The sequence below is a fragment of the Primulina tabacum genome, chromosome 1 (assembly GCF_025594145.1).
Source record: "Primulina tabacum isolate GXHZ01 chromosome 1, ASM2559414v2, whole genome shotgun sequence".
Taxonomy (NCBI): Eukaryota; Viridiplantae; Streptophyta; class Magnoliopsida; order Lamiales; family Gesneriaceae; genus Primulina; species Primulina tabacum.
Genome location: NC_134550.1, coordinates 21,597,720 through 21,622,902, shown reverse-complemented (window position 1 = coordinate 21,622,902; position 25,183 = coordinate 21,597,720).

Here is a 25,183-nt window from a genome sequence, read left to right as displayed (position 1 = left end):
CTTCCCGTAACTGGTGCCCAATCAGTTTAACTCTCCGTTCGTCAAGCCAACTCTCACAATCACTCGTCGTCTCAATACCCCTCAGAATCGGCAGTTGAAATGACTGAAACCTCGTCAATTGTGTTTCCATCAGAGTTTCTGAAACATCCATCTGATCAGTCACCCTACTTTCTCATTCTGGAATTCTTCGAGGAGGAATATCTGATGATCACAAGAGTCAGCTATCATATGGGACAAATCGGCCTCAGTCCCTTTCTGATCAGCTTACCTCTGATCAAAATCGATTCTGATTCATTCTCAAATAATACACATTACCAAATCAACTCAGATATTCAGGTAACATGTATCTTCAGAAATAGTAAACACATACTGTAATATTAGCATATACAATGTAATTTAACAATATAGTAAATCACATGCTAGCAATCACATGCAAGGAAAGAAAACTCATTTTACCCCGCTCACTAGCTTCTATCTCAATCTCAAGAACCTACAGTTCTAGACCTATTGCTATGATACCACCTGTTGTGGGGACCCGGACGCTAATCATATTCTTAATCATCATTAGGACAATTTAATCAATTATAATAAACATGGTCTAATTTTTTTTTTAAATGCGGAATGTAATGGGATTCAATCTAATATACATATCAATATTAAAGTACAAGTCTTGTACTATATATACAATCATTCAACTAAGGTTTAACAACTAAATGTTAAGTGTCCAAACTCTATCTCTAATCCAAGTCCGTAGTCTCCACTCTAATCACGATCTATCTTCATCTCCTCGATCCTGAGCCTGTCCCACCTGTTGACATGCACACATACAAACACGACAACAGCCGGATAACTCCGGTGAGAATAAAATCCCAGTATAAATCAATGAAAAATGAAATCATATAAACAATGTAAAAGCATGTAACAAATATCAGTGACATGTATCCAATCTGAAGCATAATCAATATGAAATCGTAAATCATGCTCGTGCCTCCACGGCTTAGACTAGACTCAATCCTAGTCTAGGGATCCCGATTTTCAGATGTTGGCATTCCTATATCGAACATCAGTAATAGAAGAAACTCCAATTCTATCCACTTTGATATAACCAAACATCCGGTGTCTTGATCTATCCGTCAGAGACTGTGGCACTATCGACAATTCACTATCTTATGACAACGTTCAATGTGCCAGTGACGATTCCATCACTATCGGCACTTATGTCACAAGATCACTCGTCTAATACTCGTCTAATACATGCTTCTATAAATCAATACAACAAGCATATCAATTCAAATCAATGTAAATAATAACAAGAAGTATGTGATTTAGGAAAACTCAAGTATATCCTACTTGAGTCGATCTCCCAATACCACATTGACTTATACATTTGTCTTCTCGATCTGACGAAGTCGAAGTCTCGAAGTCAAATATGTCCATATCAAATCTGAAATGACAATATCGAATAGACTGTGTCAATGTACAACTCAATTCAAAACATGTTCTGATAAATATGCAAATCAAGAAATAATCTGATCAATGTCAACGATATCCTGATACAATCTCAATCAATACTAAATCTGATCAAAATCCATCTACTGATGTTCCGACGGCATAACAATACAATCTCAACAACCCCGTCAATCTCAACATCACAGATATAATACCACAACTCATAATCGATATCAATACGAATCATAATCTTCAATAATAACAAGTCATAACATCAAATTTGCGCAATCACAATCATATCACTTCCGAAAATCATAACAATTACATAAACAGTCCGTTCTTTGATCTGACTTCAATTATATACTGACCAAGATACCCAGAACACAATATATCGGTCAAATCACAATTCCCCCAATATCATAATTTCAAATGATACCAGAATTCAATAAAACTTATGTCCTGTTGTAGCTGTCGTCGTTAGGAACTCGGTACTGAAGTTAGATTACAAATCAGACGGACGGATTCCACAAAATCCTAACTTGAAACCCAAGGTGATGTTTGAAGGGATTTTCAGAGGATTTCCTTCGATTTTTCCGTGTGAAATGCTGAGTAATAGCCATATATATCCCAATGCATGACAAGAAAACGTGGCTCAATATTCATGCTGCACGTCTCACCGCGGGTGCGCTAGCCCTTGGACCACGGGTGCGCTGAGCGTGCTGTACTACTTCCACAATTCCAGAAGAACAACCGCGGGTGCACTAACCTTACTGCCCCAACACTGCGGGTCCGATAGCAATTCTGGCGTGGGTGTGGCGTCTGTTTGCCACTAAAATCAAATTGCAACGTCGCTTCTCCATGTCTGTTCTTCCAATCCCTTATTCATAATACATGATAAAAGTATTAAGCTAAAATCTCAGGCATTACAGCTATATACTTCCTCCGCATCGAGACGTGGAACATATTGTGCACTCCAGCCAGATTCGGCTGTAGGGCTACACGATAAGCTAACGTCCCAACTCTGTCAAGAATTTCAAACGGTCCAATATATCTTGGACTCAGCTTGCCTCTCTTCCCAAACCTCATAACACCTTTCATAGGTGCTATTTTTACGAAAACGGGATCACCTACGAAAAACTCTAGATCCCTTCTCCTCTTATCAGCATAACTCTTTTGACGACTCAAGGCAGTCTTCATTCTGTCTCGTATCTTGACCACCACATCTGCAGTCTGCTGAACAATCTCTGGACCAAGTTCTGATCTCTGATCGACTTCATCCCAATGAATCAGCGATCTGCACTTCCTCCCATACAATGCCTCGTAAGGAGCCATACCTATTGATGATTGAAAACTGTTGTTGCAGGTAAACTCCACTAGAGGTAGCTTCGATTCCCAATTCCAATGGAAATCTATCACACAGGCTCGCAACAGATCTTCCAATATCTGAATCACTCGCTCAGACTGACCATCTGTCTGAGGGTGGAATGCAGTACTGAATAACAACTTTGTCCCCATGACTGCATGTAAACTCTTCCAGAAGGACGATGTGAACCTCGGGTCCCTGCCAGACTCAATAGTAACTGGGATCCCGTGCAAACGAACTATCTCCCTGATATAGAGCTCCGCATACTGCGTCATGGAGAAAGTCATCTTCACAGGCAAGAAGTGTGCCGACTTAGTAAGTCGATCCACTATAACCCAAATGGCATTGGATCCTCTCAATGATCTCGGCAAACCAACAATAAAATCCATGGTGATATTTTCCCATTTCCACTCGGGAATAGGGAGCGGCTTAAGCATTCCTGCTGGCCTCTGATGCTCTGCTTTCACTTGCTGGCAAGTGAGACATTCAGTTACAAATTGGCGGATGTCGCGCTTCATACCTGGCCACCAATACAGCATCTGCAGATCATCTTGGTACCTCCTGGATGGATGGATTACGGAGATAAATGTGCCTCTGACAAGATATTTTCTCTGATCGAATCAAAACTAGGCACCGACATCCTCCCTCTGTATCTCATAATACCATCGAACACTGTGTAAAGTACATTGCCTTTGGCTTCATCTTTCAGTTTCCATTTCTGTAACTTCTCATCTGAAGATTGTCCTTTACGGATTCGTTCTAGCAAAGAAGACTTGACTGTCAGATTAGACATCTTGGGAGCTCTGCCCTTAGGATAAACTTCTAAGCCAAACCTCTGAATCTCTGACTGAAGAGGTCTCTGCACTGACAGCTGTGCTACAATTGCTACCTTACTGATCAAAGCATCTGCCACAACATTAGATTTCCCTGGATGGTAGCTAATTTCACAATCGTAGACTTTTACCAACTCCAACCACCGTCTTTGTCTCATGTTAAGCTCTTTCTGTGTGAAGAAATACTTGAGACTCTTGTGATCAATGAATATCTGGCATTTCTCGCCGTACAAATAATGTCTCCAAATCTTCAACGCAAAGACCACGGCAGCTAACTCGAGATCATGAGTCGTATAATTTTTTTTTTCATGCAATTTTAACTGTCTGGAAGCATAAGCTATAACCCGACCATGTTGCATCAACACTGCGCCTAATCCGAGCTTAGATGCATGGGTGTACAACACAAAATTGTCTTGCCCTGATGGCATGGCTAGAACTGGCGCCGAAATAAGAGCTTGCTTCAAAGTATCGAAGCTCTTCTGACACTCTTCACTCCATACGAATTTAGCATTCTTCTTGGTCAATGAAGTGAGTGGCACTGCTATCTAAGAAAATCCCTGAATAAAATTTCTGTAGTAACCTACTAAGCCTAGGAAACTGCGGATCTCTGATGCATTCTTTGGCTCAACCCAATCCTTAACGGCTTCCACCTTTGCTGGATCCACCTCAATACCACTGCTAGATACTATATGACCCAAAAATGCTATTTTCTCCAACCAGAATTCACACTTACTGAATTTTGCATACAACTTGTGGCTCTGCAAAACCTGCAATACTGTTCTTAAATGCTGACTGTGCTCCTCATGGTTCTTTAAGTATATAAGAATGTCGTCAACGAACAATATGACGAACTGATCTAAGTAGGGTTGAAATACTCGGTTCATGAGGTCCATAAAAATTGCTAGAGCATTAGTCAGTCCAAACGACATCACTAAAAACTCGTAATGCCCATATCTAGTCCTGTAGGTTGTCTTAGTTTTACTTTACTATGACCTCGAATTCTGACTTTTCTCACAATTCCCAATATTAGAAATGGAGGTTCAAACTTATCGTATCTTACTTTCTTTATACTATACCCGTATTGTTCATCGATCTATTCCCTTAGCATTTATGCAGTTCACTTACAAATCAACTTCTATCCGTGGTACTACACTCAAAAGTTAAACTTTATCTTAACCCCGTAATAATATTGACCTACGATCCTTGAATCAAATCTTTATCTTACGATGCCAAACTTACGTGACTTAGCTATTTATAAGTACATCCCAAATAAAGATTGTTGCTAATCTTAAATTTCGAGGAACATTAATCCATAAAACCCCAAAATATAGAATATCGATATTCTGCTTAAATAATAAAACCTTCCTAGCATTAAACACATGCTTAAAATATTTCCTTCCCAATTCCATTATAGTTGAGGCCTACGACAATTAAACCTTCCTCATTGGAACGAATGTCACACTTTGACGTATCCTCAATACTTAATTCATTCAAACGTATAAAGCTTAATAAGTTTCACCCTGTTAATGATACTTATTCTAATAAATCAACTTCACTTATAACCCACAGAATTCTAGAATCCTCATATAAAGATTTTAGATTTCTTACACGATAAAAATCTTAATATTCGATCATTGGTAACCTATGTTGAATACAACTAATTCCTTTTTGTTTTTATTTCACCCAATATCCCCTATGATCACCTATTTCATAAACTTGAAATTAAAACTTACACAACTCAATTAGTCATAGATAACCTAATTCCCGTACTCATATCCACTTAATCCTAAGTTTCTTAATGACTTACAAAGATTCCTCAAAACAAGGTGCCTGATAGGGCCTCTTGCCACGCCTATCGACCTCAATGTCCATCTGGTCCTGCCCTGCCGCCAAAGCTCTCGACACGGCAACTGTATAAGTCGTAGGACCAGCAACCCTAACACCAAGGCGCAAGATTGACCGCAAACAATCCATACAATGCCTTAGATTCTCCCGAACTTCGTTAGCAAATAGGGGTACAAAGTGACACCCCCTTTCGAACTTCCTGACAAAGTCTGCCACGCTGCTGTCTCCCTGTTGCAGCGACATGAACTCCCTGGTCAGGCGGGAGCCTACTTCTTCAGTTAAGTACTTGGAGTAGAAAACCTCCTTGAAGCCATTCCACGTCAGTATTTGTAAGTTCACTGACACTTACGCGCCTTCCCTCCAAAGCCTGGCGTTTCCAGTCAACAAGAAGGTGGCACATCTAACTCTGTCTATATCATGCAGCTCCATAAACGCAAAGATTACCTCGATGGACTTAATCCATCCTTCAGCTATCATCGGGTCAGTAGTCCCCGAAAACTCCTTCGGATCCATCCTCTTAAACCTCTCATAAACTGTCTCCGGTCTGGGCCTCGCCCCTGTGTCTATTGCAGTATGGTTCCCCAAAAACTGTGCGAAGAACTGGGTCAGCCCTGCAAGCATCTGAGCCTGCAAATCTGGGGGTGGAGGAGGAGGAATGTCTCTCTCATCCTCTCGAGTCTCTCTGTCCTCATCCCTTGATTCCCGGTTAATCATGCGTCTAGGAGGCATACTGTCCCAAAATTTTCCCAACACATAAACCCAACATGCATGAACATACTACTAATATCACGTAAATCGAACTTAAAACATGGACATGCTGAAATCATGACTTAATGCTTAATACATAACATAATTCAAAACTTTAAAACTTACAGACTTGAGGTGTGGCTTCGTGAGCTTCTCGCAACTGACAAAAGGCATAACCCTTTACAAGAACACGGCTCTGATACCAACTGTAACGTACCGTACTTTTAAACTACTTGAAATTTTTGAAAAAATAAAAATTTTCTTCAAGACAAAATAAACTTTCAAATTTGCATTAAAATAAATGTATCGTCTAAAACATTTGAAATTAAAACAACCACAACCAAATTTACCAAAAGAAATAATTGTTTAAACATCATAAACACTTCATAAAAATCATAGTATTTGAAACAACATGCATAAAAGTATTCATAAAAACATGGGCGGTCCTCGGGTTTAGCCTCCCGCTCAGTCCAAGCCAGCTCACTAGTCCTCACCCCTCGTCTCCTCAAATGCATCCTCACCTGCATCGATCAAGTCTAGTGATTCTAAAGACTCAACATGTATAAACTGGGAGTAACGAGTAATACATAATAAAATCACATGAAACCTTAAAATAGCGCGTACGTACTTGAAACTTGAACTTGCATACTTAAAAGCCTGAACGTAACATACTTGAAACTTGTGCATACATACATAAACATAGACGTGCCATCATCATAAGACTTTTCTTAAACATGCTTGCATACTTGTACATACTTGAACATTCATAAACTTCATCATTTGCGTAGAGGCATGTTTCAAAGCAAGTGACTCATACATAAATTCGCCTGATCAGACTAAACCACAGTACTGGGCTGACAGGGAAGATCCACTGCCACATACATGAGATCCCCGTTCATGCTTTAACGGGTGGATTGGTCCCCGTTCATGCTTTAACGCTTCTCAATCCTGATCTAAACCCGTTCATGCTTTAACGGGGTGGAGAGGTCCTCGGCCACGTTCACCGACTTCCAAACCCATTCATAATTTGGTCACGAGACATTTAGCATACCTCACAAACATAAAATATTTTCTATTGCACGTCGAACATACTTACTTGGCGTTGAGCGATTCGTTGGATCTCGCTTGGGCCCGCTGCTGCAACATACTAACATGAGTTCAAACACTTATCTTTCATAGCTTAGACGTAGGTACTCGTGCTCACCACCGAAGTAAATAAATAGCTTATGACATTCTAAATCTCTCGGGACTTGACCTCGTGTAGTAATAATCTTACTAAGCCATGATATAGAACCCAAAACAAAATCTTATATTTTTACATAAATAAATTTTAACCATCGTACTAAACCAAGATATAGAACCCCGAAGCAAATAAAAAAAAATTTATTTTTTTATTTTTTTTAGACACGGACTCCGTGTCGAGGTCCAGGAAGGGGTCCGTGTAGCCTCTGGACGTGGAAATTCACTAGCTTAATGATTCATTCTTCCAACCCAAGCCTAAGGACCATGAACCAACACCTCAAGACTCATCCTAGAATGCTATTACATTGATTCAAACCCGTACAAATACCCCAAACATCCCCAAACATCGACAAGAAACTTCAATACAACAATAATCTGTAATTCGACATCGTTTCACTTCCTACAACTTATATTACATCCCAAGCCAATCCCACTCAAACGAACCACCAAATAACACCTAAACACATCCCATAACATACCTAAATGCAGTAGCACAAGCCCGGCAATACCCAACAAAGCCTGCAACAAATAACTTCAAGAACATGATGAACATCATTTTCATAAGATCAAAGGTTTGAGCAGTCACACGAAAATAACCATAACTCACTCGTTTCATGTCCGAAAATTATGAATTTTATATCAAATCGAAGGTATCAAAAATTTCTACGTTTTATATGTTGACAATGTTTTCAGAAAACGAACCGAAATTACACAGGAACCGAAATTACAGCAAAACGTCTTTTTGAGATCTAAAATACTTCAGAAATCGATTCAATGCATAATCGCTCAAAATTTGCTCATAATTGAAAGGGATCGATTTTAGGTGCCCGAATTCGCAACGGAAGCAGCAAAATTTTCGAAAATGATATTTTCTAACATAAAATTTTCGAGCACCTCTAGTACTAGGATGTGTAGCAAATACAAAACACAAAATATGTCATACATATGGTGTTTTAAGAAAATATACCTATCGATCTTAAAAGATTGATGTTGGCTCCAACTTAGTTGATATACAACTAAGCTCTTGATGGAAAGACAATCTTCAAGCTCTTCTTGCTCCAAAATTAGGCCCACCACCAACTAGCTAGAACCCCTCTTATTTTGCACTAGAAAAATACGAAAATTTTTCAAAGAGAAGTATTTTCTATCCTCAACAATTGAAGAAGAAAAATTGAGAGAAATATTAGGGAGAAGACTATGCAAATTTCGGCCATAGCATGTCTTGGAGGGAAGGGAGACTTTTCTTGTTATGTGAAAAAGTTGTTGTGTTGTCCCAAAAAGCATGTCATGCAATTTTTTAATGAAAAAGTATTCCCCAACTCTTCACCTCCCAAGCATGCTTTTGACTTGGGCTTGTAACAATTACAAGGCCCAAGGACTTTTATTTAAATGTCCCAAACATATTTGAGTCCATTTAAAGTTTACTTGATTTTTCTCAAGCCCACTAGTTTAATAATTATTTCTAATTGTGCTCTACAAGGCCCAATTTTATTTAATTAATCCAACACTTGAATTAATATAATTATTTGAACTCTACTAGGTCAACTAGTGTTTAATTAATTCAACACTTGAATTAATTTAATTTAGTCCATAATAATGTTTATGAAAATCACAATTTCCAAATACATTATTTATTTGGCCAACTTTTAATTTAGGAACACATTCATAAATTAAAATTTACATTTCCCTCATAGAAGTCATACTTCTATTTATCCTTACGCTTATAAACTCATTTATAAGCCGTTCAACACATTGTACTATTTTACTTCTCAACGGGATCAAGAAAGCTAGTACTTGTGTGGCTCTCAATGGTTCATTGATACAACTAGCCGTGTGTTCACATCTCCATGTGATTCGGACTAAACATGTCCTTATATGAGCAAAACCCAATTGCTCCATTCTTACTTATCAACTCCTTGATAACAAGAATGTCAGAACTCAAGTCTTATAGTACCAAACCAATCATGTTAAACGCCTAGCAGCATCGCTTACATGATTCCCTAGGTATCAAATGATAGTGCCTGCAAGAACCATTCAATTATGGTTAGCGTACAGTACGGTCCCTTCAACTCATATATCCCGACCGATTCGACAACCATTGGTATATCGAGAGTTGTCAATGAATCGATACTATGTGTCATGTGGTAGTTGCATCGATGGTGTAATCTAGGAAACCCCTTTCGTAATCACCACCATACTCTGATCAGAGATTTCATACTACATACACATAGGATATCCATACCCGAAGGTAAGCGGTGAATCCCCGACTACAATGCATCGACTCCTATATGTTTCGACAGAACACCCAACCTTGCCACCTGATGACCCCATGAGAGTCGGTAAACAAGTCAAAGTGTAATTCTAGCACATAGAGTCTCAATGTTGTCCCGGGTCATAAGGACTAATGGTGTACAACCATAAACTAGGACGTTTCCACTCGATAAGTGAGAACCACTTGGAAAGTCCTTTATGAAGGGTTGTTCAGTGCACTCTACAAGGAGCATCTATCTGCATGCTCGGACATCACAATGTCCCCTACCAATGAAACATTGTACTCACATCGCAGATACTAGTCTCGAACTCGAGCGGCCTATATCCTTCTTAGCGGCGGCTGAATCGACTAGTAACTGTTTAGAATATACAGTATTCAAAATATGAGTTTCATGATACTCATCATATGAGCATCTCATATTCTTTCTACTATTTTTATATTCAAGGAATTTATCTATGCAAGTAGCATGGGTATACAGATAAAGAAGTGCCAAAACAATAATTTCAAATATTATTAAAATAAAGACTGTTTATACATAGAGTTTCATTGTGAACACTCGGCCAACACTTGGCTCGACGTGCACCTACTCTAACAATCTCTTACTTGGACTAGAGTCAACTACCCATATGCTTCAAACCCATCGATTCGCGATGCTTCTCGAATAATGGTCCAGGTAAAGGCTTAGTTAGTGGATCAGCAACATTATCTGCGGAGCCGACTTTGTCAATCTTGACATCTCCTTTTTCCACAATCTCTCGGAGGATGTTGTACTTTCTCAATATGTGTTTGGACTTCTGATGAGACCTCGGCTCCTTTGCTTGAGCAATGGCTCCTGTGTTGTCACAAAACACCGGGACAGGAGCAACTCCATTAGGAATGACGCCCAACTATTGGACGAAATTCCTTATCCAAACAGCCTCCTTTGCTCCAGCTGATGCAGCAATATATTCTGCCTCAGTGGTGGAATCCGCTGTACTGTCTTTCTTGGAACTCTTCCAAGAGACAGCAGCACCATTGAGCATGAATATGAATCCAGAGGTTGACTTCAAGTCATCGATATCGCTTTGGAAGCTGGAGTCGGTATAGCCTTCCAATTTCAGTTCTCTACCCCCATAGACCAAGAACAATTTATTGGTCCTTCTCAAATATTTGAGGATGTCTTTCACAACTTTCCAATGTGGAAGACCGAGGTTCGATTGATATCTACTCACTACACTTAGTGCGAAAGCCACGTCAGGACGTGTAGATATCATCCCATACATGATGCTACCAATCGCAGATGCATACGGAATGCGTGTCATCACCTCTATCTCTGCATCAGTCTTGGGAGACATAGACTTGGATAAGGACACGCCATGACACATTGGTAGATGTCTTCTCTTGGACTCATCCATCGAGAACCGCTTCACGATGGTATCAATGTATGTGGACTGGGTGAGACCAAGCAATCTTTTTAATCTATCTCTATAGATCTGTATTCCCAATACAAAAGATGCATCACCCAAGTCCTGCATCGAGAACTTACTCGCTAACCATATCTTAGTTGATTGCAACATTCCTACATCATTCCCAATGAGTAGAATGTCATCAACATAAAGCACCAGGAATGTCACAGCACTCCCACTGACCTTCTTATACACACAGGGTTCCTCAAGATTCTTAGTAAAACCAAACTCTTTGATTGTACTATCGAATCTAAGGTTTCAACTCCTAGATTCCTGCTTTAGACCATAAATAGATCTCTGAAGTTTGCATACCATATGCTCACTTCCGATAGATGTAAACCCTTCAGGTTGAGACATGTAAATCTCTTCCTTAATATACCCATTAAGAAAGACTGTCTTAACATCCATCTGCCATATCTCATAGTCATACCATGCAGCTATGGCTAGCAAAATCCTTATGGACTTGAACATTGCAACTGGAGAAAAGGTTTCCTCAAAGTCAACTCCTTGTCTTTGAGTATATCCTTTTGCCACCAATCGCGCCTTGAAGGTCAATACCTTCCCATCCGTCCCAAGTTTCCTCTTGTAAATCCATTTACACCCTATGGGAACAATTTCTTCAGGTGGATCCACGAGATTCCACACTTGGTTCGCATGCATGGAATTCATCTCAGATTCCATTGCTTCAAGCCACTTTGATGAATCGGCATCAGATAACGCTTCCTTGAAGGTCCTTGGATCACATCCATGGTTAGGCTCATCATGGCCCTCTTCACGAAGCAGACCATACCTCATAGGTGGTCTCGAGACTCTCTCGGATCTTCTAGGAGCTTGTATCTCCTCTCTTGGCTCTTCGGGTGTGGGTTCTATAATTGTGGGTGTCTCTCGAACCTCTTCGAGTTCTATAATCTCCCCTTTTCTATCCAATAGAAATTCCTTTTCCAAAAATGTTGCATTCCTAGAAACAAACACTTTTGTTTCTTGGGGATGATAGAAGTAGTATCCAACCGAATTCTTTGGATATCCCACAAAGTAACATAAAATGGATCGACTATCCAATTTATCTCCCACTACCTGCTTCACATAAGCAGGGCACCCCCATATTCTAAAATAAGAATATTTGGGTGGCTTACCCATCCATATCTCGTATGGTGTCTTATCAACTGCCTTTGAATGGACATTGTTCAACAACAGTGCCGCTGTTTCAAGCGCATATCCCCAAAGGATGGCGGCAACTCCGTGAACCCCATCATAGACCGAACCATTTTCATCAAAGTCCGATTACGACGCTCCGAAAAACCATTCAACTGTGGTGTAGCGGGCGGAGTCCACTGCGAGAGAATCCCATTCTCCCCAAGATACTCTTGGAACTCGGCACTCAAGTACTCACCACCTCGATCCAATCGAAGTGTCTTGATGCTCCGTCCCAACTGTTCCTCTACTTCACTTCTGAATTCTTTGAATCTTTCAAAGGCTTCAGACTTGTATTTCATCAAATACACATACTCATACCTCGAAACGTCATCGGTAAAGGTGATGAGGTAGGCATGTCCATGCTTAGTGGTGATGCTAAGCGGACCGCACACATCGGTATGGATCAAATCCAATAACCCTTTGGCTCGCTCTACATGGCCCTTAAAGGGAATTTTTGTCATCTTTCCTTTTAGACATGATTCACAAGTCGTGAGAGCATTAATATCAGACATATCAAACATGCCCACTCCCACTAACTTGTTCATCCTTCTTAGGGAAATATGTCCTAATCGAGCATGCCATAATTGTGCCGAATTTAGAGTATCTTGTTTTCGCTTGTTTGTTGTTGTTATTGCTTGGACATTGTTTAGTGGAATATCTTTCAATTTTAAGGTGTAGAGATCGTTTTCAAGTTCTCCAGTACCAATTAAACATTCATTCTTGTAAATATTGCAAACATCTTTGCTAAATAAACAAGAAATCCATCTTTATCAAGCATAGAAATGGAAATAATGTTTTTCACCAAGTCTGGTACAAACAAAACATCTCTCAAAACAAACTTAAAATCATTGTTCAAATGCAAATAAACATCTCCTACGGCCTTGGCAGCAACCCTTGCTTCATTGCCAATCCTCAAGAAGGTCTCACCTTCCCTGAGCCTCCTACTTCTTCCCATCACCTGCAAATCATTACAGAGATGTGAGCCACAGCCGGTATCCAATACCCAAGAAGTAGAGTTAATTGAAATGTTTACTTCAATATAGAACATACCATTTCCAGAACTCTTTTGGGCAAGATATTCCCTGCAGTTACGCCTCCAATGTCCAGGCTTCTTGCAGTGATGACAGATATCAACAGTCTTGTTAGCCTTCACTGGTGTGGCTGCCACAACGGGACCCAGAGTCTGCTTCTTCAAGGGCACGTTCTTCTTGGGACGTTGGAAAGAACGCTTTTTTCCCTTCCCAGGTGGACCGATCTTCGTACCAGATGAAGAACCCACATAAAGAACCGGCTTCTCTTTCTTGATGGTGGACTCAAAGGTCACAAGCATGTTCACCAACTCCTCAAGGGTCGGCTCCATCTTGTTCATATTGAAATTCACCACAAAATGATCAAATGAGCTAGGCAGTGACAAAAGCAACACGTCGGTGGTCAACTCCGAAGGCAACACCAGATCCATGCCAACGAGCTTGTCCACGAGCCCAATCATCTTCAGGCCATGCTCATGGACCGAGGCCCCATCTCGCATGCACAAAGTGATCAGCTCCTTGACGGTAGCATGCCTTAGAGGTCGAGTCTGCTCACCAAAGAGCTCCTTGAGATGCAAATGAATGTCAGCAGCATTCTTTGCATCCTCAAAATGCCTCTGCAGCTCATCATTCATAGAAGCCTGCATATAACACCTGGCTTTCAAGTCATGGTCACACTAATCCTTGTAAGTCTGCAATTCCTCAGGAGTGCAGCTAGTCGGAGCCTCAACAGGGGGCGACTCAGTCAGTGTATATCCAATCTTTTCCGAGTTCAAGACGATTTTCAGGTTTCTTAGCCAAGTGATGTAATTAGGTCCGGTTAAAACGTGTTTTTCGAGTATAGCAGACAGCGGATTGCGAATCGAAGACATTGTCAAAAATTGTACTGAAAAGTAAACAGATAAATGTTAATGACTATTTTAAAATATTTAATAAGATATAAAGTATGGACTTTCACTTTATAAATGTTTACTCCCACTGTTTTGACATCTTTCACTACCCTCTAGTGAAAACGGGAAACTCCTTTCCTCAGTAGGTATGCAAGGTCCAATTAGCGAAGTATGATCCCGAATAATATCAGCAGATCACAATTCCTAAAAGGTAGTTTCCAATTGCATCACCATGCAAACCTTTACGTAAACTTTTGTCTCACGTTTGATTAGGACCCAATAATATGACGTCGTTCATCTTCACGTGTCAAGCCTTACCCATCGATGTTGAACCTTAATGGACGGTCGCCATGAGTTCCCCCAATAATATGGGCCGAAATCATGGGAGTTCAACGTAGTTCACATCAACATGTCAATGGATGTCACAGCTTTCCGGCACCCAGGACCCCCCCAATAGTATGAGCCGAGCCTCGAGTACGAGTAGCGTTCATCATGCACCCATTTTCGATGGAAGACATGGAAATTATAAACAAATTTATAATTCTCATTTTCGGGCTTGATATCAATTTTGAATCTTATTCAAAATGAGGGTTTTTAATTTTGAAAGGTCTCATCATTAATTTCATTTAAAAGCTCGCTATGTTTGATCGTATGTTTGCCGGATTCATGCAACTTTGTTATTATCATAATAATAACGCACATACTCATTATTTATAACATATCATGCATATATTATAAACAGTAAACAAAACAAGGATGATCAATCGCCCCAATACTAATGGCCCGTGTGAGCTAAACACGGGCCTAGGTTTAATTCTAGGAAAATGCATGGGATGCAAATGCAACTATTACATTAGATTCCAATATTTACATGTCTTCGATCTTCATAATCATCATGGCCACCATCTTCCAATCTTGATCATCCACTATACTAATATTTACAAATAAATATCCATGGCAAATAGGGATACATCTCATGGGGTGCGAACGGGCCATAAACCAAGCCCACTTTAAATTTGATAATTATTACAATCATTCAATACAAAATATCCTAACATACACCTAGCAAATTGGGCTTGGGCTTTTGATCATCTTTCATGCATAATATCACATATTATACACCATCAATTAATTATCACAATAATTAATTGATCTAATATTATATATCTTAATCCAATCACTAACCGCCACGATTATAAACTAAATTAACAAAGTATACAAACACCTTTGTCTACTTTCTAATTAATTTATTTATAACCGAATTTCTTGCAAATCACAATTTACTATAAATAACTAAAGTCCAACTTCAATTATTTATTTCATGAGAAAATATTTGCAACTTTTGTAATTTTAAACTTAAGGGCCCAAAAACACATTTTTCACCAAAAATATTTTGGCCCATTTAAAATTTCACAAATATGTTAGCCATCTAATGGCCCAACAATTTCAAGGCCCATGACACTTTGATATTCCAAAACACTTTTGAAAACCCTAGTCGTCATAGCCGTCGTCGGATTCCGGCCAACTTACCAAAATTTTTTTTATTTAAAATCAAGGGGCTGTTCGGGCTGCCCCTCGGGCTGCCCTTGCTGCGGGAAACGGGCAGACCGAGCTGCCCGAAATGGGCAGCAAATTTGCTGCCCAAAAACACCCCAAAATCGGCCTTGAATTCGTTGCAACAAATCATCTCATGCGGTTAGAAATCGACCTCAATATAATATCTTGTATAAACTACACAAAATAGTATCCATAGCTCTGATACCACTTGAAAGGGATTGATTTTAGGTGCCCAAATTCGCAACGGAAGCAACAAAATTTTCGAAAATAATATTTTCTAACATAAAATTTTCGAAAATAATATTTTCTAACATAAAATTTTCGAGCACCTCTAGTACTAGAATGTGTAGCAAATACAAAACACAAAATATGTCATACATAGGGTGTTTTAAGAAAATATACCTATCAATCTTAAAAGATTGGTGTTGGCTCCAACTTAGTTGATATACAACTAAGCTCTTGATGGCAAGACAATCTTCAAGCTCTCCTTGCTCCAAAATTAGGCCCACCACCAACTAGCTAGAACCCCTCTTATTTTGCACTAGAAAAATAAGAAGATTTTTCAAAGAGAAGTATTTTCTATCCTCAACAATTGAAGAAGAAAAATTGAGAGAAATATTAGGGAGAAGACTATGCAAATTTCGGCCATAGCATGTCTTGGAGGGAAGGGAGACTTTTCTTGGTATGTGAAAAAGTTGTTGTGTTGTCCCAAAAAGCATGTCATGCAATTTTTTAATGAAAAAGTATTCCCCAACTCTTCACCTCCCAAGCATGCTTTTGACTTGGGCTTGTAACAATTACAAGGCCCAAGGACTTTTATTTAAATGTCTCAAACATATTTGAGTCCATTTAAAGTTTACTTGATTTTTCTCAAGCCCACTAGTTTAATAATTATTTCTAATTGTGCTCTACAAGGCTCAATGTTATTTAATTAATCCAACACTTGAATTAATTTAATTATTTGAACTCTACTAGGTCCACTAGTGTTTAATTAATTCAACACTTGAATTAATTAATTTAGTCCATAATAATGTTTATGAAAATCACAATTTCCAAATACATTATTTATTTGGCCAACTTTTAATTTAGGAACACATTCATAAATTAAAATTTACATTTCCCTCATAGAAGTCATACTTCTATTTATCCTTACGCTTATAAACTCATTTATAAGCCGTTCAACACATTGAACTATTTTACTTCTCAACGGGATCAAGAAAGCTAGTACTTGTGTGGCCCTCAATGGTTCATTGATACAACTAGCCGTGTGTTCACATCTCCATGTGATTCGGACTAAACATGTCCTTATATGAGCAAAACCCAATTGCTCCATTCTTACTTATCAACTCCTTGATAACAAGAATGTCAGAACTCAAGTCTTATAGTACCAAACCAATCATGTTAAACGCCTAGCAGCATCGCTTACATGATTCCCTAGGTATCAAATGATAGTGCCTGCAAGAACCATTCAATTATGGTTAGCGTACAGTACGGTCCCTTCAACTCATATAGCCCGACCGATTTGACAACCATTGGTATATCGAGAGTTGTCAATGAATCGATACTATGTGTCATGTCGTAGTTGCATCGATGGTGTAATCTAGGAAACCCCTTTCGTAATCACCACCATACTCTGATCAGAGATTTCATACTACATACACATAGGATATCCATACCCGAAGGTAAGCGGTGAATCTCTGACTACAATGCATCGACTCCTATATGTTTCGACAGAACACCCAACCTTGCCACCTGATGACCCCATGAGAGTTGGTAAACAAGTCAAAGTGTAATTCTAGCACATAGAGTCTCAATGATGTACTGGGTCATATGGACTAATGGTGTACAACCATAAACTAGGACGTTTCCACTCGATAAGTGAGAACCTCTTGGAAAGTCCTTTATGGAGGGTTGTTCAGCGCACTCTACAAGGAGCACCTATCTGCATGCTCGGACATCACAATGTCCCCTACCAATGAAACATGGTACTCACATCGCAGACACTAGTCTCGAACTCGAGCGGCCTATATCCTTCTTAGCGGCGGCTGAATCAACTAGGAACTGTTTAGAATATACAGTATTCCAAATATGAGTTTCATGATACTCATCATATAAGCATCTCATATTCTTTCTACTATTTGTATATTCAAGGACTTTATCTATGCAACTAGCATGGGTATACAGATAAAGAAGTGTCAAAATAATAATTTCAAATATTATTAAAATAAAGACTGTTTATAAATAGAGTTTCATTGTGAACACTCGGCCAACACTTGGCTCGACGTGCACCTACTTTAACAATAATATTTAAACTTTTACGCATAACATACATCAAAATATCTACTATGACGAGATCGATGCATAAAACGAAAGATTATACATGCCTTTGGTCTTGAAACGTAGGAAATCTCGCAAATCTCGACGATCCGGACACGAGGAAGAAATTTGGAGCTTCTTGCTATTCTCTAATGGTAGAATAGATGGAAATGGAGCTCAAGAACACTTGAGGAGAGAAGGGAAATAAATGAGGGGAAATGGAGGAGAATTGATGGGAATGAATTTTCTTCCGGAGAAGACTTGGACAAAGTTGTGCAATTGGAGGCAAGTGGAATGGATTTAGGGTAAATATAGGAATAATTTAAATATATTGATTAGGTTTAAACTAATTAATCAATATATGATGTAGTCCAAATAAAATTTAGACTACTCGAGGCTTGAAAACAAATACATAAAATATTCCTAAATTTACAAAAGTTGCACCACAATTAAGGGAAAATAAAATATTAATTGTCATAGAATAAAATACTCCATAATTTAAAAATTCTTTTAAACTTAAATAAATATTTTTTTTTTAAATTTAAATAAATGCACGTGTTTTACGTGTACTGATTTTGGGCTCTACACTTTGCGTATTAAACGCACGAATATACGTTGACGACGAAGAACGGTGACAACAACCTTGGCTTAAATTCCTCTTTGAAACTCACGAAATTTTCTACCAAATTGTGGAGTGTGTGTGCCGTGTTTTTGGAGAGAATTTGGAGTGCAAAATTCTGAAAAGTGGCGTGTGAAAAGTGTAGGGTTATGGGGTCTAATTTACATATTAAATAGTTAATTAAGTACTAACCAAGCTTAGGCCCATTAAGCATACAAGTTAGGCCCATTAGTGCTTAATTAAAGATTAAAAATATTTTGTTTAATAAAGTTTGTGAATTTATTAGCCGGGTTGCCAAAACGTTCGTATTTTTGTTGAAAAACCAACACCGATAAAATTTACGTCCCGGCGTATAAAATCACCTCAAAACCCCATATTTTTTAAAATAATAAAAAATTGCCCCAAGTCAAGGACGCTTAACTTTAGAGTTCTTATGTGATAAGCTACCGAAAAGAATATGCACCTTCGTGATATGAGTAATACCAATCAAATCTTTTAAGCCCTCTTTAACTGTACAGTCCATTACATTGAACAGTTTCGGAATCCCTCTCATTCCGGTGTGGGATCGGTTCATTCATGTTCCCTTCACCTAGAAGCCTGCCAGGAGCCGCTCATTGTCCGCGCAACCTCATGGCACCGGCGACCACCCCCCTCCCTCTTCGGCCCCGGGCCTCACAACTACTGTCACATTTTTTTAAAAATTCGGGCATTACAATTCCTCTTCTCTAAAAATAGATTTCGTCCTCGAAATCAATAATCAATTTCAAGTCTAACATGTAATGATCAATACTGAAAATAAAACCGAGAATAGAAGCGTACTTCATTTGAATAACTCTGGATATTTATGTCTCATTTTATCTTCTAATTCCCAAGTTGCCTCCTCGACACCATGTCTGTTCCAATGTACTTTAATCAACGGTATCAATTTATTTCTGAGTTGCTTATCTTTTCTATCTAGAATTTGAATCGGTCTCTCAATATAGCTCAAATTCTGATCTAACTCAACTTCATCGGGTGGAAGTACATGAGAAGGATCTGGATCATATTTCCTCAACATAGACACATGAAAAACATTATGAACACCTGATAATGCAGGCGGAAGAACTAATCTATAAGCCAAATCACCAACACGTTCCAAAATCTCATACGGACCTATGAATCTCGGTGATAATTTACTCTTCATTCCACATCTAACTATACCACGGAAAGGAGATATTTTCAGGAAATCTCTATCACCTTTATCAAACATTAATGGTCGTCTCCTCATGTTCGCATACTTAGCCTGTCTATCCTGAGCAGCTCGCATACGAGTCTGAATCAATTTCACCTTCTCTTTCATATCTCTTATCATATCAGGTCCTACAATTGGTGCTTCAGATAAATCGTCCCAATACAGGGGATATCCACAATTCTTGCCATATAGTGCTTCAAATGGTGACATTCCAATACTCACTTGATAACTATTGTTGTAAGAAAACTCGACAAGTGGTAACGAAAACTGCTAACCAATACCAAAATCCATCACTACAGCTCTCAGCATATCCTCTAATGTCTTAGTATTACGTTCTGACTCTCCGTCTGTCTGAGGATGATATGATGTTCTCAAATGCAAACGAGTACCAAGAGCCTCTTGTAAACTCTGCCAAAAATGAGAAAAAATCTGGGATCACGATCTGATACAATGGACTTAGGCACACCATGCAATCTCAAAACTTCTCTGATGTACAATCTGGCCATCTGATCATGCCTATATGTCATCTGATAAGGAATGAAACACGAAGACTTGGTTAATCTGTCAACGATAACCCGAATTGCATCGCAACCCCTCGATGACCTCGGCAATTTCGTGACAAAGTCCATGGTGATATGGTCCCACTTCCATTCTGGAACTTTAAGGCTATGCAAAAGACCTCCTGGTCGCTTCCATTCTGCTTTCACTTGTTGACAATTCAAACAACGGAATACAAATTCTGCTATGTCAGATTTCATTCTTTTCCACCAAAATTGTTTCTTCAAGTCATTGTACATCTTTTTACTTCCAGGGTGTACACTGAATTTACTTCAATGAGCATCACGCAAAATCTGTATCCTCAATTCTGAAATATTAGAAACTACAATACGATCATTCACAAACAAAATACCCTCATTATTGACCTGAAATTCTGATCGATGTCCTGATCTGACGAGTTCAACTGATTTTTGAATGCTTTGATCTAACCTTTGGGCCTCTTTAATTTTTACAAACAACTCTGGCTCTGCCTGAATCATAAATACTCTTACAAGTTGAGTATCTACCACAAAATCCAAACCAGAAAGACAACACTCTTCTACTAGATCAGATACACTGCTAGTGACAAGGACATATTGCATACTTTTCTGCTCAAAGCATCGGTTGCTGCATTCGACTTGCCTGGATAATATTTTATCTCGCAATCATAGTCTTTCAACAAGTCTAACCAACGCCTCTGTCTCATGTTCAGCTCCGCTTGTGAAAAGAGGTATTTAAAACTCTTATGATCAGTGAATATCTCAAATGTCTCCCCATACAAGTAGTGACGCCAAATCTTTAAGGCAAAAACCACTGCTGCTAGTTCCAAGTCATGCACTGGGTATTTAGACTCATGTGGCTTCAATTGTCGTGAAGCATAGGCAACAACACGGCCATGCTGCATTAATACACAACTCAGTCCTTGATGTGAAGCATCAGTGTGCACTGTAAATCCTCCTACACCTGATGGAATAGTCAGAACTGGAGCACTAGTCAATCTCTGCTTAAGTTCAACAAAACTAGCATCACATGCCGGTAACCAAATAAATGGTACATTCTTTTGTGTCAGCTGGGTAATTGGCCTCGCAATCTGTGAGAATCCTTCAATAAATATGCGATAATAGCCTGCCAAACCCATAAAACTACGTACCTCAGGAACAGATGTCGGTCTAGACCAATTGATGACTGCCTCAACTTTACTCGGATCAACTGATATACCAGCACTTGAAATCACGTCCAAGGAAAACCACTCTATCCAACCAAAACTCGCATTTGGATAATTTAGCATACAACTTTTCAGTTCTCAAAATTTGCAAAACAGCTCTCAAATGTTCAGCATGCTCCAATTCAGATTTAGAATGAACAAGAATATCATCAATGAAGATCACAACAAATTTATCTATATACCGTTGAAACACACGGTTCATCAAATCCATAAATACCGCAGGTGCATTGGTCAACCCAAAAGGCATAACCAAAAATTCAAAATGCCCATACCTGGTACGAAAAGCAGTCTTAGGCACATCTGCCTCTCTAACTCTTAAATGATGATATCCGGATCTTAAATCAATCTTAGAATATACTGAAGAACCCTGCAACTGGTCAAAGAGATATCATCAATCCTTGGCAAAGGATACTTATTCTTTACTATGGCTTTATTCAACTGTCTATAATCAACACAAAGCCTCATAGACCCATCTTTCTTCTTCACAAATAAAACTGGAGCACCCTAAGGTGAAACACTTGGTCTTATATATCCTATAATGGTCCGAAAATTCGTGTTTGAAAATTTGCGAAAAAATTTAAACTTTTCTTTTTAAAATAATTAAAATGCCTCATTCACCAAAATAAACTGATAAATCAAGTTTAATGTTCAAAATAGCAGCGGAAGAAATTATTGTTCGCAAAATAACAAGTTTAAAGTAATCCAACAACTGATAAAAATGTTTGAGCATAAAAATGGTAAATGTCGTAAATGAGGTCCTCGGGTTCCACTACTGCCGACCCAAGCTGGCTCACTAGTCCCCGCCCTCGGTCCCGACCTCATCCGTACCTACAACAATCAAGTCTAGTGAGTCTAAAGACTCAGCATGCATATATCGTAAATAACGAGTAAATAATATAGTAAAATTGCATGGGATAAAATATCATGTCATGAGGCATAATGTGAAAATAACTTATCATGAGCAATTATAATACGTGCATAAATTATTGAAAATCATAAGTGAAATGTTTGCTCAATCGAGCCATGTCATAAAATAACATGCCATAAATTTTCTGTTGAGATTATGTTCTACGCAAGTGGCCCCTGCACTGAACTGAACTGAACTGACCGGTAACTGGCGACCGGGTGAAGTAATGAACGTCTGATCAGACTAATGCCACAGCATACTGGGTGGAACTGAACTGAACTGACCGGTAACTGAAGACCGGATGATACAATGATCTCATGATAGTGAAATGGCCACAAGCAATATCGCATAAATCTCAAAAATGAATATTTTATATTTTTATGCACGTAATATAATTAAATGTCAAAATTAAATATCCTGTATTATTTTACCACATGGATTGGATCGTTTCCAGGCTCGCTACGACCTAAATTTACCATGAGAAATGTGCAAATGATTTAACTTGACCAAACTATGTAATTAAATCTCAAAAATGGCACCATTACGCCTAACGACTTCGTATTTAATCATGACTCCGTACCAACCCGATACAACACCGAACCATCATATAGTCATGATTAAAATAAGCCTAAAATGATGAAATAATGCTCCTAAAATGGTAAGGGCCGAAATTTTGGTGAATGGAGGCCAAAACATGAAACGCTCTTTCGAGAGTCAATTTGGCACATCGCACCATAATTCCTCGTACGACCTCTAAAATGATCCGAATCACAAACAGCCAAAAACATCACCTTGCCAACTCAATGAGGCACTGTCTAGTCCAAGGCCATAGGCTAGAAGCCAACCAAGAACTCGAACGAGCCTCTTAACCAACGCACCACTTGCTGTCCACAAAAATACAGCAGCCGTGCCTTTGCTTCCTTGTGTCGTTTTCGAGACAACCTGCTATTAGGGCTTGAACCACTGACCAGAGGCTCTTACCAACATCCTAGGGTATGGTTTGAACCATGGCTAAGGGCCATAGGACAGCCACAATTCGAACCATTCCATAAATGCGCCGCACGTCCCACCCGAGACCAAATCTGCGCTCATGGGGAGTATTGCTTCGTTTGCTGTCATGAACCTTTCCAGTGGCCATTTGATTGACCATGGCATGATCTAGAAATCATAAGGTATGGTATGAACCGTGGCTAAGGGCTAAAAAGCCAACCAAGGTCCACCCCAATACCATATACTTGAAACTCACACATGCAGAAATGAAAGGGGGTCGAAGGGATTGTCTTGTTTTGTTTGAAAACCGATGCAACCATGGACCAAGCCTTGAAAGGCCAACTTTGTCACGTCTTAGACATGCCAAGGAGGTGTTTTAACCATGGCTATAGCCCCTAGGGCAGCCAAGACCAGATACGTCCTCCTTTGACAGCAAGAATCAAAAATCGAAACTCAAAGTGACACTAAGGATGAGTTGCTGTAAATTCTGAATTTCAACATGCATAGCGCTTGAACCAATGGACAAATGTGTTCCTATCATGTCCTAGTACATGCCTAGGAGCAGCCTTGGAAGCCTGGAATCAAACCATACCCTGAAACCACCAAAAACGTAGGAACCGTGAAGCACAAGAGGAACCGAAAAATTCTGTACATAAGTTTTTGAAAGGTGCTTGATAAAATTTCGGTTTTTGGCTAACAAACCATGATCATGTAATGTTTAAAAATCATAATACAACTTGATTGAAGAGTCAATAAAAATATAAACATGCCTTGGTTTCGTTTTGAAAAGAAAACGAACGAAACGACGACGCGGCGCGGAGGAGGCGGAGTGATCTTCTTGATCTTCCTTCTACTCAATTATTTTCTCTCTTACTCAAGCTATGAGGCTCACGAAAATGCTCTGAAATGCTCTCAAATTTTCGGTGCAAGAGGAGAGGAAATGATGGATAGGAGAGTGAGGGGAAAGGCAACGGTTGCAATATAAAAGGGATGGCAAGACCAAGTCTTGCTCTCTTTTGAAATTTGAAATGGTTTGATATCAAAATGATTGTTGGAGGGATAGATGGGGTGTGACCGATTCTTCATGCTAAACAAGGTTAGGATAATGATCTAATATTAATTAATGGGGTTTAATAGATGAAAGGATTATCATGCCAAGAAATAATAAAGAAGGAGTCAAAGGTGGTGAGTTATCAAAGAATTGTTGTCTCACTAAGGGGTGGCCGAAATTTGAAATAAAAATGAAGGAAAATATTGTTTAGTTAGTGTATTTCTTTAGAGCCTTACCTATACTTTAAATAATTTAGTGAATTAACACCTTAATTGTGGAACCTAAATGAACTTATTTCCTACTTACCTCAAGTTACTTAAATAACTCCTTAAACATCCTTTTAACTTAAATTAACTTATTAGCTTGCTAAATAAATTCTGGGAATGATTTCTAAATCTTAAATTTTATCTCAGAACTCCAACTCCAGTCCGGCCTCACTGAA